Source organism: Alexandromys fortis, unplaced genomic scaffold, assembly GCF_014885135.2.
Source record: "Alexandromys fortis isolate MF-2015 unplaced genomic scaffold, M_Fortis_MF-2015_v1.1 scaffold_27, whole genome shotgun sequence".
In the NCBI taxonomy this organism is placed as follows: Eukaryota; Metazoa; Chordata; class Mammalia; order Rodentia; family Cricetidae; genus Alexandromys; species Alexandromys fortis.
The window spans coordinates 7,210,268-7,236,471 of NW_026067952.1; the positions used below are offsets into that span (position 1 = coordinate 7,210,268).

General features: G+C 47.2%; 1 long non-coding RNA gene across 2 annotated transcripts in view; it reads left to right on the top strand.

The window, feature by feature from the left end:
- LOC126507070 (uncharacterized) overlaps positions 1–21,260 on the top strand; it is a 42,813-nt gene extending 21,553 nt beyond the window's left edge. For both annotated transcript variants that reach the window (XR_007593412.1, XR_007593411.1), the window contains 3 exons: positions 18,325–18,881; positions 19,545–19,732; positions 20,970–21,260. This is a non-coding gene — a long non-coding RNA (uncharacterized lncRNA). The remainder of the gene's footprint in view (positions 1–18,324; positions 18,882–19,544; positions 19,733–20,969) is intronic.
- Positions 21,261–26,204: the final 4,944 nt, after the last annotated feature.

Consider the following 26,204-nt stretch of genomic DNA (forward strand, 5'->3'; position numbering starts at 1 on the left):
ACGAGGGGGACGCAGGAGCAAGGGACAAGGGCAAGGCTGGAGCAGAGCCATGTAGGTGTATGGACTCAGGTATGGGTGGGGAGTGACTTCCAAAGCAGCTACACTGACTCTGAACCCCCTGGGGGGGGTGGTTGTAATGGGTTCAGGCGAGAACACAGAGACCATCTGAGGTGGGGCTGTGTAGAGAGTGGTTTCTCATTCCTAACAGAGGCCTCTGGTGGATCCACCTCTGGTGGATCTGACACGATGTCCCAGTGTTGGGAACAGCCAGACCTAGGTTCCCAACTTGGCTCTAGCTACTGAGATCTATGGAAGCCGTCCTTGTGGGCTAAAGGTTAGCCAGGAGCCTGGGCACGTTCTGTCCCCTTTGCTTTGACCTTGTTGGCCTCTCCAGGCTGGGGTCCTTGTGCCTTTAGCATGGTTCCCTGCTGATGCCCACAAGGTCTCTTCAATGTCCTTTCCACCTTATTTCTCAGGCTGACCTTGAGGCCAGCTGCTTGTAGCTGCCCTGAGTTCGGATCTCAGAGCTCCTTGAATACTTGGGTCTGGATCCTGCGTGAGTAACAGGGAAACTCTGCTGGTGGCCTCCCTTCTGGTGACACTGAAGGCATCTCTCCCTAGAGAGGAAGCTCCTTCCTCAGTCTTAAAAGGTGAAGCCACAATGTTTCCTTGTGCTTGCAGTATGTTAACCCCTACTCCTCCAGCAAAGCTTCTCTGACCTCTCCAGTGGGCAAATGATTCCCTCCTTCGCTTTCCTCTGTTCTGCCTTCCTTACTGTTCTTATAGCACTTGGTTGGTGCTTGGTCTGTTCTCAGGGTGACTCCCTCCCCAGACACCTAACTCTATGGCCACATCTGCGTCTCCCTCACCGCACCCTCTCGTGGGATAACCCTGTCCCTTGCACTGGCCTCGGCACTTTGAGGACTCTCAAGGAATATTTGCTGAGTGAGTGAGTGAGTGATGAAATATTTCCTTCAGCATCCGTGAAAGGCTTTTGCTGCAGGTTCTCTTGCTTGGCACAACCTTCCTGTCAAGGCTTGATAGACAGAATGTCATCATATGCGTTTGAATAATGACACTGGCTGATCCCCGTTGCAAGCTTTGGGGTACCAGCCCTGGTGGTCAGAGTTTTACAAGCAGTGCTACACGCGATCTCCCCAGAAACACCAGGAGACTGGTGCCCCCATCACACTCCTCTCACCAGGACAAGTTTGAGGTCTGCTGAGGACAAGTGACTTGCCAAGGTTAAATTGTGAGAAGGAACAGAGCTGGAATCTGACCCCTGTCTGTGTACTGCCAAAGTTCCTGCCTGGCCACACTGCCTCTCCTGGTATCACATCTCTGTTTTGCCCTCTGGACCTTGAGTTCTAAGGAGAAGGGACAGTGTCTTATGTGTCCTGGCATCTTCAGGGGCAAGCACAGGGCTGGGTGCAGGTAGGCGTCAAGAAATGGTGATGAAAGAGATGGCTGGACAGACAGACTGCTGGTGTCTGCCCCAGCTCTGTTGCAAGTGGGGAGTTTCTGCCATCCTGCAGCACACTGGGAGATGGGGGGGTGGGGTTTAACTTGGGGCTGATCTTGTACCCAAGTTGTTCTGGTCATAAAACACAAGGTGTGTCATCGTGGGGACACAGTGAGCAATGTGCCTGCCTGCCAGTGCATCAGATATGTCTTGCCAAACACAAACGAAATGAAATGTCCTGGGAAGGCAAACAGCCTCCTCCCTCCTGTGCCAGAGAGCAGGATCGCTGTGCTCTGTCTACACACAAGTTCCTCCAATGTCCCCGCTGATGGCCTTGAGAGATAATGTGTCTCCCATGGGTCCCTGTGAGTGAAGAATAGCTGTTGTGGGCGTATAGGTGCCATAGGGTCCCTAAGATCTGGCTGGATCGGCTCATTATCTGTCCAGGGAGAGGCTCTTAAGAGGAGTGAGACCCCCCTCCTCAGGGGGATCTGCAGCGCTTGTGCTCCTATCCTCAGGGACTGGGATCTGGGATCTGGGATCTGGGATCTGGGATCGGCCCCTCTGCTCTGAGCTCCGCCCGCGGGACCATCTGACTGCACTGTGCACTGGAGTTTAGCTATTGATCGTTACCAAAGTCCAGATATAAGTTGTGGGAATGCTCATTCTCACACGTATACCATCCGGTTTCCTGCGTGCCACTTGACTCCGCTTACAATGCCACCGTCCAAGGAGTCAGAGATTCAGTCACAGCTAGGGGCACGTGCACTTGGATTGGACTTTGCTCCGGTTCAACCTTCTGCGTGGGCCAGTTTATCCAGGCTGCTGATATCCCAAATGGTAATGGCATGGAGTCAGTGTTAGCGCCGTCTGCCTTGATATTCTGACTCCTGCTAATCACTGTGCCTGGGCAGGTGACTTCACAGGGATGAACCTATTGTCTCTTTACCTATAGAGTGTTCTGGTGCCTCACCGTTCAACAGAGGGTGGCTTGCTTGTGGTGTTGCTTAGGGTCAGCGCGTTGCCAGGGCCCCTCAGGGGGAGGGTGGACACGCCTCTAGTCCTGCCATCTCTTCTGTCCCCACGTGCTTTGCTTCATGCTGTTCTGCATCCTTTGACCTTTCACCTTTGACTTCTCAGCCTCTGGCCCAGGAGCCCTCTCTACAGTAGTAGCTCGCTTTCTTCTTGGACCTCCTTGTTAGGTGCTCCTGTGCCAACTGCTCAACTTCCCACCCGCCCGGGACACAGCCTCCCTATAGACATTTACTTCCCTTTCTGGCCCTTCACGGGGCCTATGTTTTCTTTCTTCCTGTATCTTTTCTTCCCTGTGTGCGTGTGGCATGTATTTCTTCAGTAGTAGTGTGTATATGTGATTATGTGTGGGGTATACATGTGTGGTATATATGGGGTATATGTAGTGTATGAGTATATGCATGTGGTGGTGTATTTGATCTGTACATTGTATATATGATGTGTATATGGAGTGTATGCTATATATGTTGTATATGGTATGCGCAATATATGTGTTTGTAATGGAGGTGTGTTTTGTATATACAATTAGTCTGGTGTGCCTGGAATATGTAGTACATATTGCATTTATGTTGCATGTGTTATATGTGGTGGATGTGTCTATAATGGTGGTGTGTGGTGTATATGTTGTTTGTATGTATGTGTAATGAAATGCATGGTGTATGTAGTGTGTGCATGGTATGTGTAATATTATATGTATTCAAGGTGTGTGGTATGTATATTGTATGTAGTGTATGTGGCATGTGTTTGTAGTGTTGGTGTGTATGATATGTGGTGAGTGTATGGTATGTTGTGAGTATATGGCATATGTTATGTTAAAACAATGTGAATATTGTTTTAACCATATAAAGATGTATTGCACTTGTTCATGTTGCAGAATATTACTTTTTTTTTCTTTTTTGGTTTTCCAAGTCAGGGTTTCTCTGTAGCTTTGGGCCTGTCCTGGAACTTGTTCTTGTAGACCAGGCTGGCCTCATACTCACAGTGATCCACCTGCCTCTGCCTCCTGAGTGCTGGGACTAAAGGCGTGCTACCACTGCATGGTGCAGAATATTACTTTAACTATATGAAAGTGTGTTGCATTCGTTTAATTATGTAAAGATGTATTGCATTTATTTCACCTTGCCTGCCTAAGGCGCCGGATTGGTCTAATAAAAAGCCGAACGGCCCATAGCCAGGAAGTTGAAGGATAGGAGGGGCTGACAGGCAGAGAGAATAAGTAGGAGGAAGAATCAAGGCTTGAAAAGAAAACGAGAGAGACGAGAGAATGAGGGGTAAAGAAAAGGAGAAGCCTGGGCTAGCCCACCAGGCAGCTGCCAGCCAGCCAGACATGGAATAGGACATACAGAAGGAAAGCAAGGTAAAAAGTCACAAAACAAAATGTAGATGAAGAGAAACAGGTTAAATTAAGTTATAAGAGCTATGAGAAAAACATAAGGTAAGGCCGAACACTTATAACTAATAATAAGTCTCTGTGTCATGATTTGGGAGCTGATTGGCAGCCCAAAGAAAGCCTGCTACAATGCTATGCATCTGATGTGTGTGATATGTATGCTGTACATGGCATAAATGTTTGGCATGTATGATACATATGGCATGTATAAGATATATGTGCTATGTGTATTGCATGTGTGCGGTTTATAGCATATATGTAGTATGTGTCTAGTGGTGTATGGTATGTGTAATATACGGTCTGTGTGTGTATTATATGGAGTATGCATCTGGTATGTGCAGTATATGTGGTGTGTGTTTAATATGTATGGTATATTTGTGGTGTGTGTGTGTGTGTGTGTGTTAACTCTATGAAGGAAAGTATGAATGAGCGTGGGTGATACATACGCTCTGTGTGGTAGGAGTCCAGGTATCTATGGCTGGCATCTGCCTGTGTGTGTGTGTAAACAAGGGCTATCTGGCTGTGTGAGTGTGTGTGACGGAGTGGGAGGGCATGAAGTGTGAAGTTTTGTGGCTTTGATAATGCCATATGTGAATGTCTATGGGGATGGGGGTAGGGAGAGAGAGAGAGAGAGAGAGAGAGACGGAGACAGAGAGACAGAGAGACAGAGATAGCCTCTATCATGAGACTGTGGTAGGGTCTGAGAAACTCATATGAGCCCATTAGTGGGAAGGTCAGCATCAAGGTGTTGTGTACAAATGCATGCTTGATGCTCTCTCTGTGAAGAGGCGTTTAGTGTCTATGGTGAATGTGCCGGTGTTTCTCCCTAGTACCCATGGTAGTAACACAGAATGTAAGCCCCAGTTGGTGGCATCCAGCCCATGTGTGTGAGTAGGTTATAATGGAATGTGATAGTGTTTGTGCACATGCATGTGTGTGTGCGTGTGCATGTGCACATACAGGGATCAGCTAGCTGGTCCTCATTTTGTGCTGCTGGGGCCTTGCTTAGCTCTGTTCAGAGCCTGGCCAGGGCAGGGGTGAGTCTCCTTTGTGTAGAGCCCTGTCTATTCTCTGTGCCACATGGAGGGTAGCAGGTAATCTCCACATCTCTGAGCAAAAGTTGTGCTCAGGGCCTGGGAGAGGTGATCGGGGGAGAGGGCTGAACCGGAACAGGCAAAAAAGGCAAGCACGCTTTCCCCAAGCAGCTCTGGGTATGAACTGGACTGAACTGTTGTTATCCAGGCTCTCTCCAGTTCTCTCTGTCCTTCCCAAATGAGGGTCAGAGGCATTAAGCAGATGACAATGGTCTCCCTATCGTACTCTGAAATCTGTGGCAATCTTTATCTGTATCGCAGTATCCTAATGCATTTTCTTTCTCAAGAAAAAATATTTGTTGAATGAATTAACGACAAGTGATGTCTGTGGTTGCCTTGGGGGGACGGCAAGAATATTTGAAATGTTCTTATTCTACAAAATATGAGACCAGGCATGTGACCGCACTAGGGAGAGTGTGTATATGTGAGTGTGTAAACCCACGGTGTGATACGTACAAGGGCAGAGACAGCTAGCCCCTCCCCTCTAGCTATGGCTACCACTGGAGCTGAGGTTTCCCAGGCTGGTCATAATGTCTATGGTTTACCCTTCCGACTGTTCGGGAGGTGGGGCAGGGTCACTGGGTATTGGTCTAGGGTTTCTGTTTTCCTGGGAGGGGTACCTCTCCTTTTGGGGGATTTGTACCAGCAGCTAAGCAGATAATTGCTTGTCAGACTGATTGAAGGCTTTTCAGAACCGTCTTCCATGAAGCACCCTCCCATCCCCGCAAAGAGCAGATTATCTGAGGTGGAAATGTTTCTCCCTCAGCTTTTTTTTCCCCCTTTCTCAAAGTAGTAATTACGGCCCAAGTAGCCCTCTATGGCGTTTCCTGTCGTTTGCAGGCTGAAGCCAGCGGCTGTTTCCTCTGCTGAGTGAACGACAAGCAGGCCAATTAGGGGAACACCCCACCCCCAGCTTGGCCCCGAGCCCCAAGAGCTCCTGGTGGCCTCCACAGGAGCTGAAGGACCCGGGAGGCCTGGCTTCTCCCGCGGAGATGATGGGTACGGAAGGGATGGGGCGACTGACCATTTGTAGCTCTTGGCTCTCTTCCAAGTCCTGAGGCTTCACTAGCCCTCTTCTCCCCACACCCTTTTCACTTCCGAGGGAGCTTGGCCCTTCCTTAGCCGTGGCCACACTGCAGAGCCCTTCCAGGTTGCCTGCATGAACAGCCGGGCTCAAGCAGGGCTAATGGCCAAAGCAACCGCTGGGGCTGCCTGTGTGTACAGTGCAGAGACTTCACTTCTCCGTGTTTCCAATATGTTCTTTATAACACAGGCACAGACTTGGCCGAGTCACTCTATATAACATCCCACCCTACCTGTGCTTGGACACATAACCTCCAATAACCTTGTGGTTTAAAGTACCCCCTCCAGCTTCTTCCTGTGCCTCCCTCACCCCCCTCATCACTACCTCTACCCGCAACCTGTCAGTCATAGGGGCCAAACCTGAGCAGGATACAGACTACAGTGAAGGAAGAGCTGAAGTTTGTGAGTTGAGATAGCTTGGCTTGGGTGAATGACCTGAAACCACTCCGTGCCTCAGTTTACCCACCCTTGAAATAAGGTTAATAGCAACAGGGTCTTCCTAAGAGGGAAGGGGGATGAGAGAATGCCCAGGGCTCGGACTCTAGCCTGTGCTTAGCACATGTGTAGTGAACAGACTTTAGAAGGGAGGATGTACATGCGGAGAGAGGAGAGGATGTACGAGGTGACTAAGTCAGGGATTGTGTATTTGGGAGGTTCTGGGGACCCAATGTGGCTGAAATCAACTCAGTGGTTGATGTGGGAGTGATTCGGGCGGCCGGGTGCCGGGGACGCAGCCCTGCCGCTCCTATTTCAACAAGTGGTGAAGTGTGGGTGGGTGGCAGAGGACAGGAGGCTGGGGCACAGTGCAGTGATTGAGACCGACCACTGTCCCTGAATCTGCTAGTCAAGTTCTAACCTCGGCCACTTACCAACCTTATGGCATTGGACACGGGACTGCCTCAGTTCGCTTGAATGCCACAAGGCAGGTCCCCATACTTCCTGCCTTAGGAGAGAGAACCTCTCTGTGGAGAAGTGGGAAAAACATGTTCACCACTATTGTCCTATGTGGGCCTGTTCTGCATACAATTGCACATGTGTGGGTGGCTCACATGCCCACCTGCAGCCAGCAGTTGTTCACACGGTGTGCTCGTGTATATATGTAGACGTGTGGTTGAACCAGGGCATGGAGAATCCACTGAGGGTTTAGGGAAAGAGTGATCTATTCTGGCCAAAGAAGCCCTTCACTGAGGCAGGATACCTACCACCATCCCAAACAGTGGGAAGCAGCATTTGTAACAACCCCAGTTGTTTTCCCATGGAAACATCTCTAGAAAATCCCCTCCCCATTCTCTCATCGGTACGATGTTGGTGGAAAAACCTATTGATATGAGGTTGATGAGCTTCTTAATTCCTGCCATTGTCATGTCCACGTCTCTATCAGGAAGGCAGAGGGCTAAGGAAGCGTGAAAGGGGCAGAAGGCAGAAGGCTAAGGAAGAGTTAAAGGGGCAGTGGGTGGTGGCTGCTGGAGGCAGGGAGCAGGCCAAGCCCATTAGAAGTGTTGGAAGCAGAGGAAAGCAGGGCAGGGAAGTTGTCAGTGGCCTTCAGATAAGAGGACATTCGACCTTGGCTGAGACCAAGGTCCTCCTCTGGAGGCCCCCAGCTTGCCAGCACAGCCCCAGGGGAGGACAAGGAAGTCTCCTTGACTGCAGCAGCCAGGGCTCAGCTAGGGCTGGACGTGGAGCCTCTCGTTATCTGCTGGTGCCACATGCAGGCAAGTCATGCTGGGCACATAAGACTTGGCTGGCCTGCAGGAAGCTGGACGAGCTTCTGTCCCTCTGGGGTCAGAGGTGACTGGAATTTGGCAGTCCAGGGACATGGGAACTTCCTGTGCTTCTCTCAGAGCTGAGACTGGCTGCAGGGACCAGACAGAGCCGGTGGTCAAGAAATGACAAAAAGATGATTTGCATCACCGCTTCCTTATGAAGAGCACGCGGCAAGCCTGGATTTTGCAGTATATGCGCATAAAACGTGCATGTACACACACACACACACATGCATGTGTGCACATGTATGCAGGACTGCATTAAATGTGAAGAGGCAAGAATTCAAAGTTTGTGTGTTGCTAGATGGATGTGTACATGCTCAAGCTTATCTGCCCGAGTAAAGACGCTCTTGGCACATATGTGATGTGTGTGTTGTGCAGTCATGTGTGCTTCTTGTGTGTAAGCATGCCTTTGGGTGGGATTTATGTGAGCATGTATACTGAATACGTATATTAATTCACAGAAAGGTGTATGGAACACATGTGTACGAATACATAGGGGGCATAGTTTCAGTGTGTGTGTGTTGCCTGTCCTGAAAATCTAGTTTAGAATACAGCAGAATGAAGGGGGAAAGGACAAAAACCGTGACACTGGAAACACCTGGCTCTTCATAGGCCCTTAGAGTCTTCAGAAAGGGTTTTGTGCGTCTCTATTGCTAACGAACGTGCAGCTTCTCACTCAGATATGCAAGCACCATACACTGTTAGATGTGATTCCCAGCCCTGGCAGGGCTTTTAATCCAAGTGGACACTTGCAAGGAGTGGCAGTGGGACCCTCTCCAGGTGAGAGGGATGGGCAGAGCTTCCGCTCTGCTGGGCTCACATCAGCCCAGTCCATTGAGTCCCGGCGTGGTGAAGGGGGGGATGCCTGCAGAGCAAATGCAGAGGCCTCTGGTGGGGAAGCCTGGCTCTGCCTTGAGTGTGATCTGGAAATCCAGGGGCTTTCAGAACAGGCATGGGCCACAGACACAGGCCCTCAGTAGGAGGACTTGGAGTAGACCACTCACCCTCCCACTGTTTAAGAAAGAGTCTGGAACGAAGGTATGGCTCAGCAAAGTGCTCGCCTAGCACGTGCGAGCCTCCAACTTCATCCCTAGCACGGAGAAACAGTTCATTCTTTATTTTCTTTTGTTTTACATTGGTTTATATTGGTTCAATATATTTCTAACAATAGACTAGAGTGTGGCCTACTGTGAGCTTGTATAAAGTTTTATTAGTACCCAGCCTCAAATACACCCGTGTGTTTATACACTTTCTGTGGCTTCTTTCATGCTGCAGTAATAGAGTTGAGTAGGTGTGACAGATTCTAAGGCTCTTAAGGCCCCAAATATTTACCCTTGGCACCTTGTGGCAAGACTTTGCTGACTGGAACGATAAGGTCATTTCATTAGCATGAGGATGGTAAGTCTGAGGAAAGTTAATGCTTCACAATTAGTGAATGAATGAATGACTTGGTTAATTATGGAAGACGATTCTGTTGGAATTCTAGGCAGAGGGACTAGTGTGTGCTAATCATGTGACCAAGAATCAGTACCAGATACTCTGGTAATGGAAGACAGCACAGAACACAAGCATGTACACATCAGAGGCACACGCACACACAAGATTGGCAGCCCAGCAGAAACAGTTCTTATGGACAGAAGGCTTCTCTGTGGAGGTGAAATTGAGTCTTTAGACTCATTAGGCATCTAGTAATTGAAGATGAAGGGACCAGCATACGTAGAGATTGGGAGGCCCGAGTGAAGGAAGAGAGTTGGGTGGGCACAACCAACAGCGTTGACCCTTGATGTGCACTTGATGGGTCCGTGGCAGACTTGGAAGGTGGAGATGTGTAATGTGAGGGGGCCTTGAGATCCTCTTTCGTGGGGCTTGGACGGGATCGTATCAGTGAGCTGGGATCTTGTCCTGTGAGTGCTGGGGAGTGGCAGAGGGTATCAATAAAGGATCCAGGGGGACCCAGGAAAACCAGGAAGGTAGGATCCTGGGCAGGCCACCAACTGTAGTCCCAGTGGCAAATGTGACATGTGGTGTCACAGGGCTAGGCTAAGGTGACTTGAGACTGAGCTGTGTATAGCTTCATTATATAGAGTCACGTATCTGAAAGAAACGCAGGACATGGGGTTAAACCTGAACTTCAAAAAGAATCATGTTTAATATTAAATATGGTCAAAATATGCATGGTAGATACTTAAAAGATGATCTGCTATTGTTCTGAAACCTAACTCTTACTGCCTGCCCACTGTTTTCATTTGTTCAGTCTAGCAATCCATTTGTTTAGAGATGCTTCTGGCTGAACCTGGCTCTTGGTTGGTGACTTCAAGGTTCCAAATGTGTTCCCCAGGGTGGCAAGAGCGACAAGGTGTATGGCTGGATACTAGCAGTGTGAGGACCATGGGACCCAATCTTTTTGGTCTATAGGAAAAGAAACGAAGGCTCAGAGAATGGGAGGGCCTACCTCCAGGCCATCCGCCAGGCAGGGTCCTGGAATTCTGCTTTTTCACTGTGGCTACTTTGACAGGGCATTCTGGCTCTTGAGGGTGATAGGGTGGGCCCCATAGGAGAAGCAGGTCACAGGAGGGGCTCCAGGGCTCCAGAGAAGCTTCTAGAACTTTCAGAAGCACCCAGATCCCAGCAGGAGAAACAATGTACCTTCTTTACCACATCCCTTGCTCCTTCCTTCTGTGCCTCAATTCCTCCAGCCATAAAGTGGGACTAATTACACCCACCTCCCAGCTGAGTTGTGAGGATTAATTAATGTTTGTAAAGGCTTTGTGATCCTTGGATGAAAGACGCTCCTTTACATATAAAGGGTCATTATTTTTATTATTATTATACAAGTGCCAAGTATTATTACCTTAATTAGCTTTTCTAGATATCAAAAGCAATTAGACGGATCACTTGCTGAATGCCACTCTAGAGACCTAAGTCACAGAAACTCGTCCCATTGTTTGTCAGCTCATTATCTGGCAGGGGGCTGGCACAGGTCACAAGAAAGGGCAAGAGTTGTAGGAGAAATTTGATTTTTGGCTCTAGTCAAGATTCACTCTTTGTCAAAAAATTTGCAGGCATTTAAAGCTCCTTGAAAGCAGAGGTTTTTTTTTTTGTTGTTATTTAATGGGGAAATGTCCTTTCAAGCAGGTGTGTGTGTGTGTGTGTGTGTGTGTTTTGTGGAAGCCATGTGATATTAGCTTTGTAGACCAAGTACCTTGGGCTAGGGTAGAAACATGCACTGTGTTCCTTATATGTGGAGAAGATCAGGTTTTAACCTCTGTTCACACTGGATGGTGTCTGCCACGGCTTAGGCCCTACACTCACGGGCCTATGTTATTCCCACTTTTTGATTCTCATTTTATAAATGAGGACACCATGGCTCCAAGAGGGGAGATGACAGCTAGGAAGGGCAAGTAGAAAATACAAATGCAAGTCTAGATTTGATGCCATTCCTTGTTTTGGGTTTAACCTGGCCCTTAAGAAAGTTCCATGATAGTCAGGGCTATGCAGAGAAATCCTGTCTTGGAAAACCAAAATGGGCAGGGGAAAGTCAAGAGATTTGTTGCCATTGCAGAGAACCAATGGTACTACACAGGACTGACTCATTCAGTGTTTGAATCTGCTAAACTTTTCAGTCTTGGATCCAACATGGCATTGCCTCTGGAGGGTCTTCAGGGCTGTCTTAGAACCTTAGGGAACAAGTAGAGGAGGGAACTGTGTCCTGGATATGCCTATTAAGGCAGGTAGGACAGGCCAGGGCAGAATCAGCGGGGCGAGGCTTCCTCTGTGCTGTCCAGTTAGATGGGAGGGTGCAGAGCTGGCTGTAATTAACTTTACCAGCGTCTTTAGCAGAGGTGACAGGACCTTTCCCCCACTTCCCTTTCTACTCTGTCCAGCTTCCTTTGTGGCTACATGGACCCTCCCAAAGCCGTGACCAGGCCAGGTAGGGCTAGATTGATTTCCACTTCTAGTATATTCTGAATTGGGCTTCTCTCTCAGCTCTATACATAACTCCTTTTTCTTCGTATGGAACCTCCCTTGAGGGCTGATTGAGGACAGTGTTGAAGTCAGTGGGTGCATTAAGAGGTAGCTGGAGAGCTGAGGACTATATAGATGGTTCAGATTTTAGCAGTATAAGGAGAGGTTCTTGAGTAGATGGATAGGTGAGGTCATGGATGTGGGTAGACGTTCATAAGAAGATATGGATGCATGGTTGTATGCATGCACAGATTAGGAGGGGCATAGAACACTGAGTAGAAGGGTGGTATATTGGTTTTAGGGGTTGGTGGGAGTAGCAGAAAATACACAGAGAAGTTAGAAATTTGGGTGAATGGGTAGGAAATTTGGAGAAGGCTAGAGAGATGGCAGGTGAGCAGTTGGAGGAAAGAGAGATTTAGTGAGTGTTTGAAGACATTGGTGGATGGTGGAGACATTTGGGGAGTAAGTGGAACACGGATTATGGGTAGAGAGGATACCAGATGAAGAAGAGGCTTCAAAATACAGACGCTGATTAATGGATGAGGAGATTGTGGAAAAGCAAAGGAAATAGTGGCGGTTGAAGGAAGCCGAAGGACTGGGTTATAAGGGTGGAAAAAAATGAGAGAGTTGGGTGAACAGAAATGGGATTGGCAGCGGGGAGAAGGTTTGTAGACAGAGGTAGCAGGAGATAAGTCATGGCCATTTGATGGATAGACACTTTGATGAATGAGCGGAGGTAGTGAACAGATGTTGACAGGCAGGCCGGTGGAGGAGGCAGCAGACGAAAGAGAGTATTGGCAGGTGTGGAGAGCCGTTGGCAAGAGTAGAAGAGAAGCAGAGAGGTAGGTGAAGGGTGAAGGCAGATAGATGGGAACGTTGGCATCGTGGCCTCGCCGACAGCTTGGACAGGGACTAGCCCATGCCCCGTGGGTTGCTGTGACCAGCCTCTCCTCACATCTTCCCTCCCCCTCCAGAGTCAGGCTCTCCCTAGGCTCATAAATCCCCCGTCCGGCAGGCTTTCTATAATTATCCCAGAACAGTAGCTCAAGAGGTGGGGCAGGCAGGGCCTGAAGAAAGGAGCTGACTCAGAGGCAGACGTCTGTCTTCTAGTGTTGTGTCAAATGTGGCCAGTGGCCAGCAAGCAAGGGCCAGCACCCAAGGCTCTTCCTCTCTCACTGATTGTCTTGATCCCCACTTTGGATGACCCCCAAAATATGAGACCCTTCTCTCCCTTCTATTCTGTTTCTGTTGGTTTGCGTCCAACTCTTGTTTCCTTCTTTTTGGTGCCTTGCTCACTTTCTCTCCCTTGTGCATCTCTGGGTTGCTTTTCTTTTGCTGTCTGCTTCCTCTCTCCTTTTCTCTACTGTTTTCTGCAGTCTGATCGGTTCTTTTTTTGGCCTCTTTCCCTCTGCACCTTGCTGGGGGAGCCTATCCTGCAGTCACCCCTCCATCACTGTGTCTTCACATAAAAGACGCCTAGTTATGATGGGAGTTTTATCTTGGGCTTTGAATTAAGGCCAGAAACTTCCAAGAAAAATTTTCCCATCTCTTATTGAGTCACAAATGAAAACCCATGGAGACCCTCAGCCCAGTGGTTCTCAACCTTCCTAACGCTGTGACCTTTTAATACAGTTCCTCATGTTGTGGTGACCCCCAACCCTAGAATTATTGTTGTCGCTACTCCATATCTGTAATTTTGCTGCTGTTATTGAATCATAATGTAAATAAATATCTGACACGCAGGATATATGATATGTGATTCCCCCCAAAGGGTTCATGACTCACTGGTTGAGAACTGCTGCTCTAGCAAGATCTGGAGGGGCAAAGGTAAACATAGTACCTCCCTCTCTATGTAGATGATAGGCACTGTTGCAAGAAATCCCTTTTCATGAAGCAGTGGGGGAGTTGCAGGTGGGTGGGTGGGCATCAGGGTCAGGAACCTGGCACAAACACAGGTGTTAACCTGGTTTTGAGTAAACCATCTCACAGAGCCCAGTTTCTTCCTAAAACACCACTGTCACGTCCCACCTCGTCCAGCAAGGAAAAACGCAACACCCGGAGCTCTTCTTGCAGCAGTTTTCAGGACTTTATTCACTTTCTCTCTCTTTTCCCCTCTCTCCTCTCTCTCTCTCCTCTCTCTCTTTTCCTCTCTCCCTCCCTGGGCAAACCTCTCCCAGCCCTTAAGTAGGCATGGGCTGCCAATCCTGACTGCCAGGTGGGCACTGCCCATAGGTTCACGCATATGCAGGCAGCTGATAATCATTGCGTGATCATAGCATAGGTCAGGCCTTAGCCATCTCAGGAGTTGATTATACATCTCCATCAGGTGTGACACCACGCAGCTCTCTACACACCACGATAGGTAAGAACACTATGGAGCCTGAGAAGGCCCAGCATCCAGTGCCAGCCCTAGCACCACCCACTAGCCATGGTCCAGTAACTTAGCCCTCTCACCTGTCCTCTGCTCACCTGTATGGTAGGTCTTTATAGGACTTTCCCTGTGGGGTATTTTGGGACGTTAAGTAAGGCTACTGGACCAAAGTCCTTGCAGTCATCAAGAACTAACCCAGAACTGATGCAAAACACTCAGGATAATTTAAAAGAAAGGCTTTATGGGGGGAGTTTTGTTCTATGCAATGTGGGGCTTATCAAACAGTTTGTAGGAGGCTGTTGCTTCCATGTTTGGGGCTGAGGCCAACAGAGCATTTGGGAAGGAAAAGCCAGGAGCTAAGTGAAGACAATGGAAGCCTGGGGTGGAACATGCTAGGTGAGCAAGTGCCTGGCAGGCTCTCGTCTTGCTTGGTCTCCAGCTCTTTTGTTTGCTTTTTTGTGTTTTGTTTTTTTGAGACAGGGTTTCTCCATGTAATAGTCCTGGCTGTCCTGAAACTCATTTTGTAGACCAAGCTGGTTTTGAACTCGGAGTTCCACCTGCCTCTACCTCTCTACTGGGATTAAAGGTGTGTGCCACCACTGCCTGGCTTAGTCTTCATCTTTGAAGATTCCCATGACCTGCTGGAGCAACTGATGCCTGTCTCTAAGTCATTGTATGGGACTGACCCAGGGCTGAGGAAGCTGGAAGCCTGGGAGAAAGTGGAGGGGCTTGCACGTCTGGGACTGCCTCAGTACAACTAGTGAACCTTGTAGACAAGCAAGGAGCTTATCACCACAGCACCATAGTCCATGTTCATGTCTGTGTCATGTGTGTGAATGCACACGTGTGTGTGTGAGTGCATGCTTCCCCATCGCTGTCTACCCCAGAGTATGAAAGAAGTCTAGCCGTGCTCTTTCAGGCATGTGTCTCTTGGAGTCTAAGCTGACTCTGCTGAACTAAGTTGGAGGAGTACAGAAGAGACCACACCATCCCCATTGGCCAAAGGCCGAAGGCTATTTGATTCTTTACTATATTTCTCCTGTATGACTCTTTGTATTCTTTTAGGAAGGACATTACACATAAGTGCATCATGTTTCTCAACGTTTTTTAAAGAAACACTTCATTTTCTCTAGTTAGCATACATCATATATATTTATTGCACCCAATGTGCTGTTCTGATGGGTGTATATATCCTGGGTTGGCTAAATTAGGGTAATTAACATATGTCTAACTTCACATACTTCCTTTCGTGGCTAGACACCTTAAGATCTACTTTCCTACTCATTCTCGAGAATGAACTATTTCGTTATTAACCCTAGTCACACGTGAGTTTTCTTGAACTTAACTTTTCTCATTTTAATGGCTCAGTATGAAATCTGGACTGAAGTTAGACTGCTCTTTCTTTCTTTCTTTCTTTCTTTCTTTCTTTCTTTCTTTCTTTCTTTCTTTCTTTCTTTCTTTCTTTCTTTCTGTGCTTTGGAGCTAAATTTAGGCCAAACATAGTATTGCTAAATAAATACTCCATTGTGTTATTCGAGTTCACCAAGTGACTCTACTGCACAGATAGGCATGGCAGCTGCTCCTCCATGTTGGCAGCGACTAGGTACCATGGGCCTTACACAGGGCTCATATGAAGTAGGTACTGAACAAATCCCAGGGGCCGAGAGGATCAGGGTCATGACTAGTAAGTGATGGCTCCTCCATCTGACCCAAGTACTGTAGTTCTATCACAGGGCTCCTGCAGAGGACAGGGCAGGGAGTGGGTGCAATTGGCCAACTTCTTTTGCCTGTGCATATGAAAGTGTGTTGGTGTGTGTAGAGGTACATTTGCATGTGTGTTTGTATACATGTGGAACTAAGGGACAATCTTGGGTGTCATTGTTCAGGTGTCATTGATCTAGTTTTCTTGAGGCAGGAGCATTAGACTAGGCTGGCCAGCTAGCAGGTCTGAAGGACATGTTTGCTTTTACCCCTCTCTAATGCTGGGATTCTAAGCATGCACCCAGCTCTTCTGCACTGGTCCTGGGACTGAACTCATGCTCTCAAGGTCAATGCCTTTGCCTGTGCATATGTGCCACCTCCCCAGCCCTGAGGTAGATGAACTTTTACCTGTGTCGTGAGAGAAGGGGTCTGAGGAAGAGCTGGGCTTGAGTATCCTCTTCAAGGACTCTGCATCCCTTCTTCTGTTCCATCTAGAGCATGCTCTGTAGACAGCACACTTTACTTTTAGGAGTTGTGACTGGTTCTGGCGCTGGCCTAACCCACTTCCCAGTGGCCAGGCTGTATTGTGGATAGATAGGGATTGGGGAAGAATCATCTTGTGTCACAGTTAGTGCAACACTAAACATCTGTGCTCCCTTGCATGTCTACGAACAGTTTCCTGTGGGGCAGGAATTTTCCATTTAAGGACTGTACTTCCATCTGTGTGAGATGGGGCTGTGTACACAAGTGAAAGTGATTTATCATTTTCCGATCCAGGAGTTTAAAGAGGAAGTAGAACCCTTTGGGGGTTGCATATCAGGTATCCTGCATATCAGATATTTACATTATGATTCATAACAGTAGCAAAATTACAGTTATGAAATAGCAATGAAATAATTTTATGGTTGGGGGGTTCACCACAACATGAGGAACTGTATTAGAGGATTGCATCATTAGCAAGGTTGAGGACCACTGGTATAGAGCTTCCCAACTTGTCTGCTCACCTGCTGAGGGCATGTCAACAGTCAGTGTGACCCTGAAGCCTCCTGCTGTCTATGATGGTATGTACTAGCTTGGGCCCTAGGGACTGATTGCACCAGAGTCTCCCATTAACAGAAGCCAGGAGGTCTTGGGTTAGACAGTTACTTGAGAGGAAATAAAATTACACAGCAAGAAGTCATCAGAGTGTGTATTATAGTGTCTGACTGTACCCTAGCCCAACGGAACTCAAATAGTGGCACCTTCAACAAGACCTTCAGGGTTCTTGTGGAATTTGTTAGAAGTGCTGATTCGTAGGGACCACTCCACAAGACAGTCTGAAAACTCAGACTAAGCCCCAACAATGGGGCTTTGACAAACTCCCAGGGCATCCCAAGTTCTAACTTAAGTTAAAATCCCTGTCCAAGCCTAGTCACTGTAGCATGGAGGTCTCTAGTTAGTTCCCAGCTGCTCAGCCCTGAAATAACCACACAGAAACGGTATTAATTAAATCACTGCTTGGCCCATTAGCTCTAATTTCTTATTGGCTAACTCTTACATATAAAATTAACACATCTTCATTAATCTGTGTATCGCTACGTGGTAGTGGCTTACCAGGTAAAGTTCCATCTGACTCCATCAGGGCTACATGGCTTCTCCCTGACTCAGCCTTCTTTCTCCCAGCATTCGTTTCCTAGCCTAGCTATACTCTATTCTAGCACAGTTTCTTTATTAACCAATGGTATTCACAGCATACAGAGAGGAATCCCACATCAAGTCAGAATTTCATTTATAGCTTCTGAATGGAAATCCAGCCTCAGGCCTCTCACCTGTTTTTTACTCTCTCCCAAGACCACTCTCATCTCCAGCACCAACTTCGCCTCTTTGGCACCTTCTGTAGAAGACAGTAGTAATATCTACTCTATTTTTAAAAATGAAAATAACTAATGTAGGGGCTAGAGGCATGGCTCAGTGATTAAGAGCACTTGCTGCTCTTCCAGAGGACTTGGGTCCCAGCACACACACATGGCAGCTGACAGCTTTCTGTAACTCCTCTCCAGGATATCAAACACCCTCTTTTGGCTTCCTTTGGGTACTAGGCACACAATATACTGTACAGATATATAGATAGACAAAGCATGCATGTACAAACAAACAACAGATAAATAAATGCATTTAATTTGATTTGATTTTATGTGTGTGAATATTTCAGTTGCACATATGTCTGTGCACCACTAGGGTGCCTTGTACACACAGAAGCCAGAAGAGGGTGCTGGATTCCCCAAAACTGGAGTTACAGATGGTTCACGAGCCATTGTGAGAGTGGCGGGAATAGAACTTGGGTCCTCTAGAAGAACAGCTGGGTCTCCTAACTGTTGAGCCATCTCTCCAGTACCAACCACTCTAATTCTTGATATGAAGGCATTCTGAGTTGATTCACTAATTTCATCCCCCCCCCCTTTTTTTCTTTGTCTTGACAGCTACAGAGAAGCATCGATAATAGGCTCACTCCTCAAGAAGCTATAAAGTATGGTTTCGATCAACTGCGCTTTGGATGGGGTTTGTTGTCAGCACTGGGTTTTAAATGCAGTAATGGAGACTCAGAGGGCAGATCAGATGGGGAGGAGGTCTACGAGTGAAGCCTGCTTCTTTGTTGCCGGTCTCTACATTGTTTCCATCCCTGGGTCTCCAGGTGACTGGTCTTTCTCAGAGAGACTTTTGAGTTGCAACCTCATTGTACTGGTGATAGAATCACACCAGGTGCCCAGACCATCCAGGGAAACGTTTTTGCTTGCCATTTTCCTAAATATGCCAAACATAGACATACATTCGTCTTCTGTCTGTGACTATGAATTCAAGACATCCTACAGAGAAGGAATGAGTGGGCTAACTAATAAGGCGGTGGCTCACTGAAGCACTTTAGTGGGACTTGGCATGTGTGGAAACAGTTCGGATTTCTACCAAGGGAGAAAACATTTTCTGCAAAGGAGCTGGCACCCTGCTGCAGTTGTTTGGAGCAGACAAACAAATGGCCATGGTACTTGTGGGAGATGAGGGACACCTGATGTGAGTTAGGGCAGTGCTTCTCAAACTGGAACCTGTGTTAGAGTCTCTTGTAAGGCTTGATAAAACACGGCTTCCTGCAGCCCACCCCCAGAGTTCCTGCCTGATTCTGATATGGCTGCTGTAGGAATCACTGTAAGCAACACTGGAATAGGGTAACACCAAATACTATAGCTACCCCTGCTTGTCAGCAGCCTAAGTCTGTGAGAGTATATTCTCATTCATTAACAGGGAAATGGCTGAATAGTTTCCCCAATACTATTGGGAAATGTCAGATGTGAATGTATTGATTCCAAATGTTGACAGAGAAAGGTAATTTGTCAAGTAATTTAACAACATGATCTCATTTGGGGGTGGGAAAAAACCCCCAAAACCAACCACACTTTTCTTCAGACCCTGAATCGAATCCTATGTTGAGGGAAGATTGAGTGAAGGGTGGAGACTACACCTGCAAGAAAGATAAGGGAGTTAAGAGAGAACAGCTTGCTAACAGTACTCCTGCATTGCTTAAGGGGATGAGAGCAGTTTTAAAATGCAAGAAAGAATAAAAAGTACGTTGGCATCCCGTAAAGGGATAGTTTGAGCCTGCTTTGTTTCTCCCCTGCAGGCGAGGGGTAACATTTTTTTCTATCTATAGGTGAAATAATATTGGAGTTTAGTAGTTTCGATGACTGAATGAATAATGAATGACCATGCATGCAACTCTACCTCTTGTTTCTGGCACCTTGGGTGAGGCAAGATGAACAAATCATGTAGGGATTTTCAACGGGTGATGTGTTGAGTGGCCAACCACCCCATGGTACTTCATGATGCTCCTGGCTGCAGGTGTGTATTACACAGTACGGCCTTGCCTGCATGGGCCCAGGACAGGTGGACCCCAGTGGTTCATTCCTGAGAATGGGTGGTCAATGATTTCAGTACTGATGGACAAGAAAGTGTTGCTCTTGGGAGACAAAACTAAGAAAGACAGACCCAAAGAAACCAGACCAAGACTCAAGTCTCCACACTCACAGGTAGCCATGAGTGCTTGTTCTAGCCTGGGCCCTGGAGATATGGTGCCTTCAGGTGGGAGATGAGGGCAGCTAGCTTCAGACAGGCAAGACTGACCTTAGACTCCACTTAACTGTACTTCTGGGCTCTCTCAAGTAGCTCCTGGGTACGAAGACTTTGGGCTATGTGTTGGGGTCTCTGCCAACCCTACATAGTGCTGGGAGCCAGGAAGCCCAGGTTACATTTTACAACCTCACCTGGCATCTGCTCCATTATGGGAACAGAAAAGGAAAAACCAGTTTGAGATCCAGGGGCACTCACCCAGGATGAGGCGGGGAGGCCAGGTCTTTCCTGGGAGAGACAGTAGAGGGCGAAGAGACAGTTTCTAGGTGGGAGAACTCCCCAAGGAAAGAATCTAGTCTGCAGTGCTGGGATAGGAAACCCCTTCATAGGAAACTAATTCAAGAACAATTTGATTTAATGCCCCACAGGGGACTGAGAGCACAGGATTGAAAATTCAGATCTTATTTCTATTAAATATGACCATAGGAAGGCTTCCTGCTTAGTTGAAATATTGACTTTTTTTTCTTTATAACCATTCTATGAAAAAGATGTTACTAACATCATTGTTGCCAGGGGGGAAACTGAGGTCCAGATACATGGCTAGCAAGTAACACTTATCAGTGGATTGATATTAGTCAATTTCCAGCCAAGGAATGGGAATGTTTCTAGTAATTTTAAAGAGTGGGGGATTTAATGTAGAAATGAGTTAGATAAGTTGGATTTTGGCAAGAGGAGGCAGCTGCTACCATCTTTTATCCATTACTTCTTCCCATCCCAGGGGTCCAGGCTGTTCCCAGAAAGCTAAACCATGAGAGTTTGTAACTAGTGAGGGAAGACAGCGTGCAAGGCACAGAATAATTGCCAGAGACACCGTGGAGGACTGGAGGGAGGAGGAAGAATGGGGTGCTCTCCCCTCTAATGTTTCTCATTGATTGACGTTACTCTTTTCTTTCTTTTCTCCCTCTGTCCCCGCCTCTATCCCTCCCTTCCCTTTCCTTTTATTCTATAGAGTACTACTTGAGTTTGAATGAGAAATCTCCTTCACTAGCTCATGTATTTGAACACCTGGTGCCCAGCTGGCATTGCTGTTTGGGGAGGCTGTGAACTTCAGAAGGTGCAGTCTGCTGGAGGAAGTAGCTGCTGGCGGCAGGCTTTGAGATTCCGTCACTCTACCTTACTTCTTATTCTCTGGTTCTCCTCAGTGTTTGAGGTTGAACATGTGATCTCACAGCTTCCTGCTCCAGCCATTGGCTGCCATACCACTCGCGCCATTATGGACTCTCTCTGTGGAACCATAAGCCAAAATAAACTCACCCATAAGTTGCTTTTGGTCATGATGTTTTATGTAGCAACGGAAAATAGCTAATACAGCAGCCCACACTGGGTTATCACTCACTAGGTAGACCAGTCTGACCTTGAGCTCGTGATGGTCCTCCGTCCCTCGCTGTTGGGAAGACAGTTGAGTGCCACCATGCTCAATGCCCGTTCCTTTTTGATGGTGATCTCCTTCCTGTCTCCATCCCTCTACTTTTCCTTCTCCCATATTTTCCAGTAAATTTCAATCATTTACTAGGTTTCATGTATTTGTGTGAAAAATAGGAATTCAGTGGCAAACAAAATAGTTTTAACAAACACACACAGATCTGAACCTTGAGTGCTCACTCATTAGTAGCTCATGGCTCAAACTGAAAGCCATGAAGTGTGTCTATAGGAAAGATCTATAGCAAAGTAGTAGTGCGAATTTTAATATAAAGGTTCTTAGAATGCGCCTAAAATTGAATTTATAGTCTTAAGCATTTGCAGTGAAATAAAGATGATAGGAAAAGAAAAATCAGGACTCAAAGTTCAGTAGCTCAGGGAGGGAATCATCGGCTAAGCAAAAGGAAGCAACAAGTTCATGCGTGTTAAAGACAAAGAACCAACCGAGAACATAGGGTCCAAAAGTACAAGGAAAGAAACGGGGTTCTGAGGGGTGGCATTACATGCAGTGGGAGGGTGACTGAGCCATTTTAACCAGACCTCGGAACGGTTTTGAAAAGTATACTTTTATGAAAACCACAATTTACCAAAACTGACTTAAGAAAAAGAAAGAAAAAAAATCAACTAGATTTAAAATGAGCAACGTCTTGCCATGTCAGGTCAAATTTACAATTTTGAATAAGGAGCCAGCGGCCCAGAGACAGAGAGCGCACTGCTTGGAGTCTGCAGCTGGGAAGGGGTGGAGGCAAAGCCAGGTATGTCTGAGTGTGAGGCTTAGGCTTCCCTCGTGGGGCGGGCGGGAGCTGATGAGGCCTTTGCTGGGAAATTCCCCAGAGACGCCTGCTATTGGGTTGCTCAATCAGCAGCACGTTCAATGCACCTCTAGGAGAGGCATTTGGCACCTGAATTTCCCCTGAACATTTCTCCATCACCATCTCCAATTACTGCACATGTGGGCAGCCTCGAGCTGCTGAGCTGCCGGGAGATCTTCCAAGGCCGCCCAGCAGAGAGGGGCAGGGTGAGCAGCTGAGCCTCCGCCTGGGGCTCCTTGACTCAGCAGACTCCCAGCAGAGGACTGCCCAGTGTATGCCTCTGTCTGTGCATGCAGCGCAGGCCTCCGAGACAGGCCTCCATGAAGCCCTGTGGCTGGATGAGCTTTTCCCTCAAAGCTAGTGTGTTGAGCAGCTTGATCCCTAGGGTAGCATTATTGGAGGAGGTACGGCCTTTAGGAGATGGCCTTGTCACGGGGCCTAAGACAAACAGGGTCAAGCAACCATGGGCCAGAAGTTCCTTAAACTGTATGCCAAAATGAGTCTTTTCTCTTTCTAAACTCATTATGCTGGGTATTTTGTGACAGTGACAGAAGCTGACTGACCTGAGGGGCAACTCAGGGGCTAACTTTAACCCAAACAACCTCATGAAGGGGCGTCCATCACCTGTCTTGTTTGCATCCCTGTGACCTTTCTCTTGGGATCCTTACCCCTCTTTCCTTCCCTTTTGGGGTTATTATGGGGTTTACAAAGACAGAATCCTATCACGCGTGTTTAGGGGACACAGCCAATGAGAGCCCAAGCTTCATTTGTGATGTATGGCGCATCCCTTTCTCTTGGATTGACCGAATAGGAACAAAGAAAGCCTGGGATTTGGGGAGGCTACACATCTCCCTCTGCATCATGATGGCTAAGGGAAGTGGCAGTGGGGTGGGAAGGGGCAGATGTCCAGAGGAAGGTAAAGCTAAGAGGAACCTTGAGACATTTGACAATCCCACTTGGGCTTTCAAGTCCGGCTGTGCCGAGCATCCTCCCCATTTCCTGCAGGGAAGCCAATGTCATCCCTTTGTTCTTAGCTATGTTTTGAGTTGGGCTTTTGTCTCTTGAAGCCCAGAGAGTCCTGACTAAGGCCTCCATTTGTCTCAGCTTCCCCCTCTCCCTGTTCCTTGGAGTGACTCATCCCCTCAACACCTTACAGCTCCCCCTGTCCTTCTCTTCAGTACGCTTTACCCGCTGCTTCTTGGTGAATGTTTAGCTTGGCTCTGGGTATTTTAATGGCAGACACAATGATGAAGGGCCATGAAACAGAACCCACCAAGCTGTGAGTCAATAAAACCGTTCTGCTTGGGGAGGAGACTGGGGCACACTAATGACCATGGCTAACGTTGAGTCAGGAAGCATTAGTGTGCTTGGAGTACATGAGGTTATCCCATTTTCACAGCCATTCCACACACAACTTCTGTTATGGCTCCCATTTAATAGATGGGGAGACCGAGGTCAAGGGCTTAAATAAATTGCCTAGGGTCACAGAGTTAAGACACGAGAAAACCAAGTTATGGACTTAAGAATTTTACGTTGCAGTCCCTGCTCTGAACCAACTTACTGACTTGAATCAATCAGTGACTTCAGATAAGGTTGCTTAGTGAGAGGTGACTTCAGTCCCTTCCCCAAGTTACCTTCAGTATTCTTTACATAGTTTCTTCAACTTAAAGAGCCTAACATAACAAAAAATTAAGTTTGTGTTTTGATGGGGAGAGGAAATACTTTGAGTTAATGGAAGAAACTGAAACAAAATAAAACCCCAAACAACAGCCATTTCTGCAAGAATTATGCCCCCACAACAGAACAGCGCAGCCCTGTCTGCAAGAGGGAAGGCTGACTGTCATAGCTCACCTCTTTTCGGAAGCTTAGAGCTAGAGCTTCATCCTTAGGTCCCAAGTACGTTCTCAAGGTTCCCCCTGCACCTCTTTCTCCAGGCAGCTTCACTGTGTAATGTCTGGTATGTCAGTCTGGAGTTATCACAGGTTCTAAAGCATTGACGCACACAAGATGAGGCCGCTCTCTTACCCTTTCCTGTATCCTTACCCCACCCCGCGACCCCGACTTTCTTGTTCTGAAGTGACAGCTCCAGAGACATTGGTGATGTGGATAAAAAGTAAATCAGGAGCCACTTACTTTAGGCTTATGGTCATGTGGTTTGCAGTCACTTCTGTGGACGGGCCTGATAATTGCTAGTCATCTCTGTGTGGAAATGGCTTCCAAGAACACTAGGAGCACCTCCTGTGCCGACTCACGTGTGACAAGGTATGTCGTGACACAAAGGCTGCAGGCCAGAGGTTGTGTCACCTCGTGAACGTGCCCTGTTGTGCCCTCGTGATGGCTGAGAAACCAAGTTTGAAATGGACAGAGGCAAGTTTCTCTCTCTCTCCCTCTTTCTCTTGTTTGCATTTTGAATCCCAGATGCAGGCAGTTTTGGCTAAAGAGTGATAAACTGTAGCCCTGATAGACCACAATAAATTAAAAAAAAAAACAACAACAAGCAAACCCTTTGGTGTAATTTCAGGCTCTGTTTACTCCTGAGCACAGACAGACTGCTGGTGTTTTGGATAGAGCTGTGGAGAAGCCCACAGAAACAGGCACAGACTTTTAGCGTTTGAAGTAACTGCTGATGGCATTTCACAGCCAGACTCTTGTCTCGCTCGGCACTTGGCTTTAAGTAAATCAAGATCACGCTGAATAGATGCCTTGGTGTTTCAGTTCTATTTAGTATTTTATTACAAGCATTGTCTTAAGTTCTGGGTTATCTCGGTATAACAGCACTCTCGCGGGGCCACAGGTTCTTGTTCCCGTCAGAGTATCAGTGTGTCTTTAGCCAGTCTACTCTCAGAGCACATTGAATCATTTCTAGAATATTCATTATTACAGACAATGTTCTAACGAATAACTTGGTATACATATTTGCCTTTCACATAAATTATGAGACAAGGAATTAATTGGTTGAAAGATAAGTAAGTGCTTGCTGCTAAGTCTCAAGACCTGAGTTCAAGCCCCAGGCCCCATGTGGTAGAAAGAAAGAACCGACTCCTACAGGTTGTCCTCTGACTTTCCACATACATGATGTGGTATATGGAAGCATACAAACACAGACAAACACACAGGGAGACAGAGACATGCATGTATGCATGAGCAAATGGCATGCACACACACACAAAATAAAGAAATGTAATAAAATACAATACAAAATAAAATCAGAATCTGGAGCTGCTCAACACAAGTGGTTAAAATTAAGTGTTTTTTATTCTATCAAAAACTAGGCATTATTCTCTATTCTCTATTGCCAATCTGATAGGCAAAAATGAAATCAGATATGGTGGAACACACCTATAATTCCAGCACTTGGGAGACTAATATAGAAGGTCAAGGGTTTGAGGCCATGTACAAGTCCAAGCCAGTCAACATCCCAGCATGGACTCAGGAGGGGCTCGTAAGCCCCCACTCCTGGCTAAGGAGCCAGTGACTGTTGATAACTGTTGTGTGGGAAGGAGGGTCAATTTTCTTTAAGGGTGTGGCCCCCAGTAGGTGGACCGTGGTCCCCTGGTTAGCCCTATACCTGTGACTACATAGGCAACACAAGTTGCTATCAGTGAACTAAAAAAAATTGACAGGAAGACACTAAGTCAAGGGGGCTAGAGGGTGAGGGGTGGCTCTGGGAGGAGTTACGGGGAAGAATAGACGTGAATATGATCAAAAGATTCTATACATGTATAGAGTTCTTAAAAAGTAATTTAGATTATATAAAGCAGGTGCAGCCTGCTCTCTGGATAGCGTGAAGTGTACCGAAATCTTTCTGGGTTCTGATCCTTCATGCCGACCTTGCAATCCATAGATTTCACCTATCACCTTGCAACTTGTGTGTTAATTTCCTGCAGCTCAGGCTGCATTCAGGAGTAGCATCCATATGCCCAGCACTGTCTTCCTCACCGAGGAAGAACTCA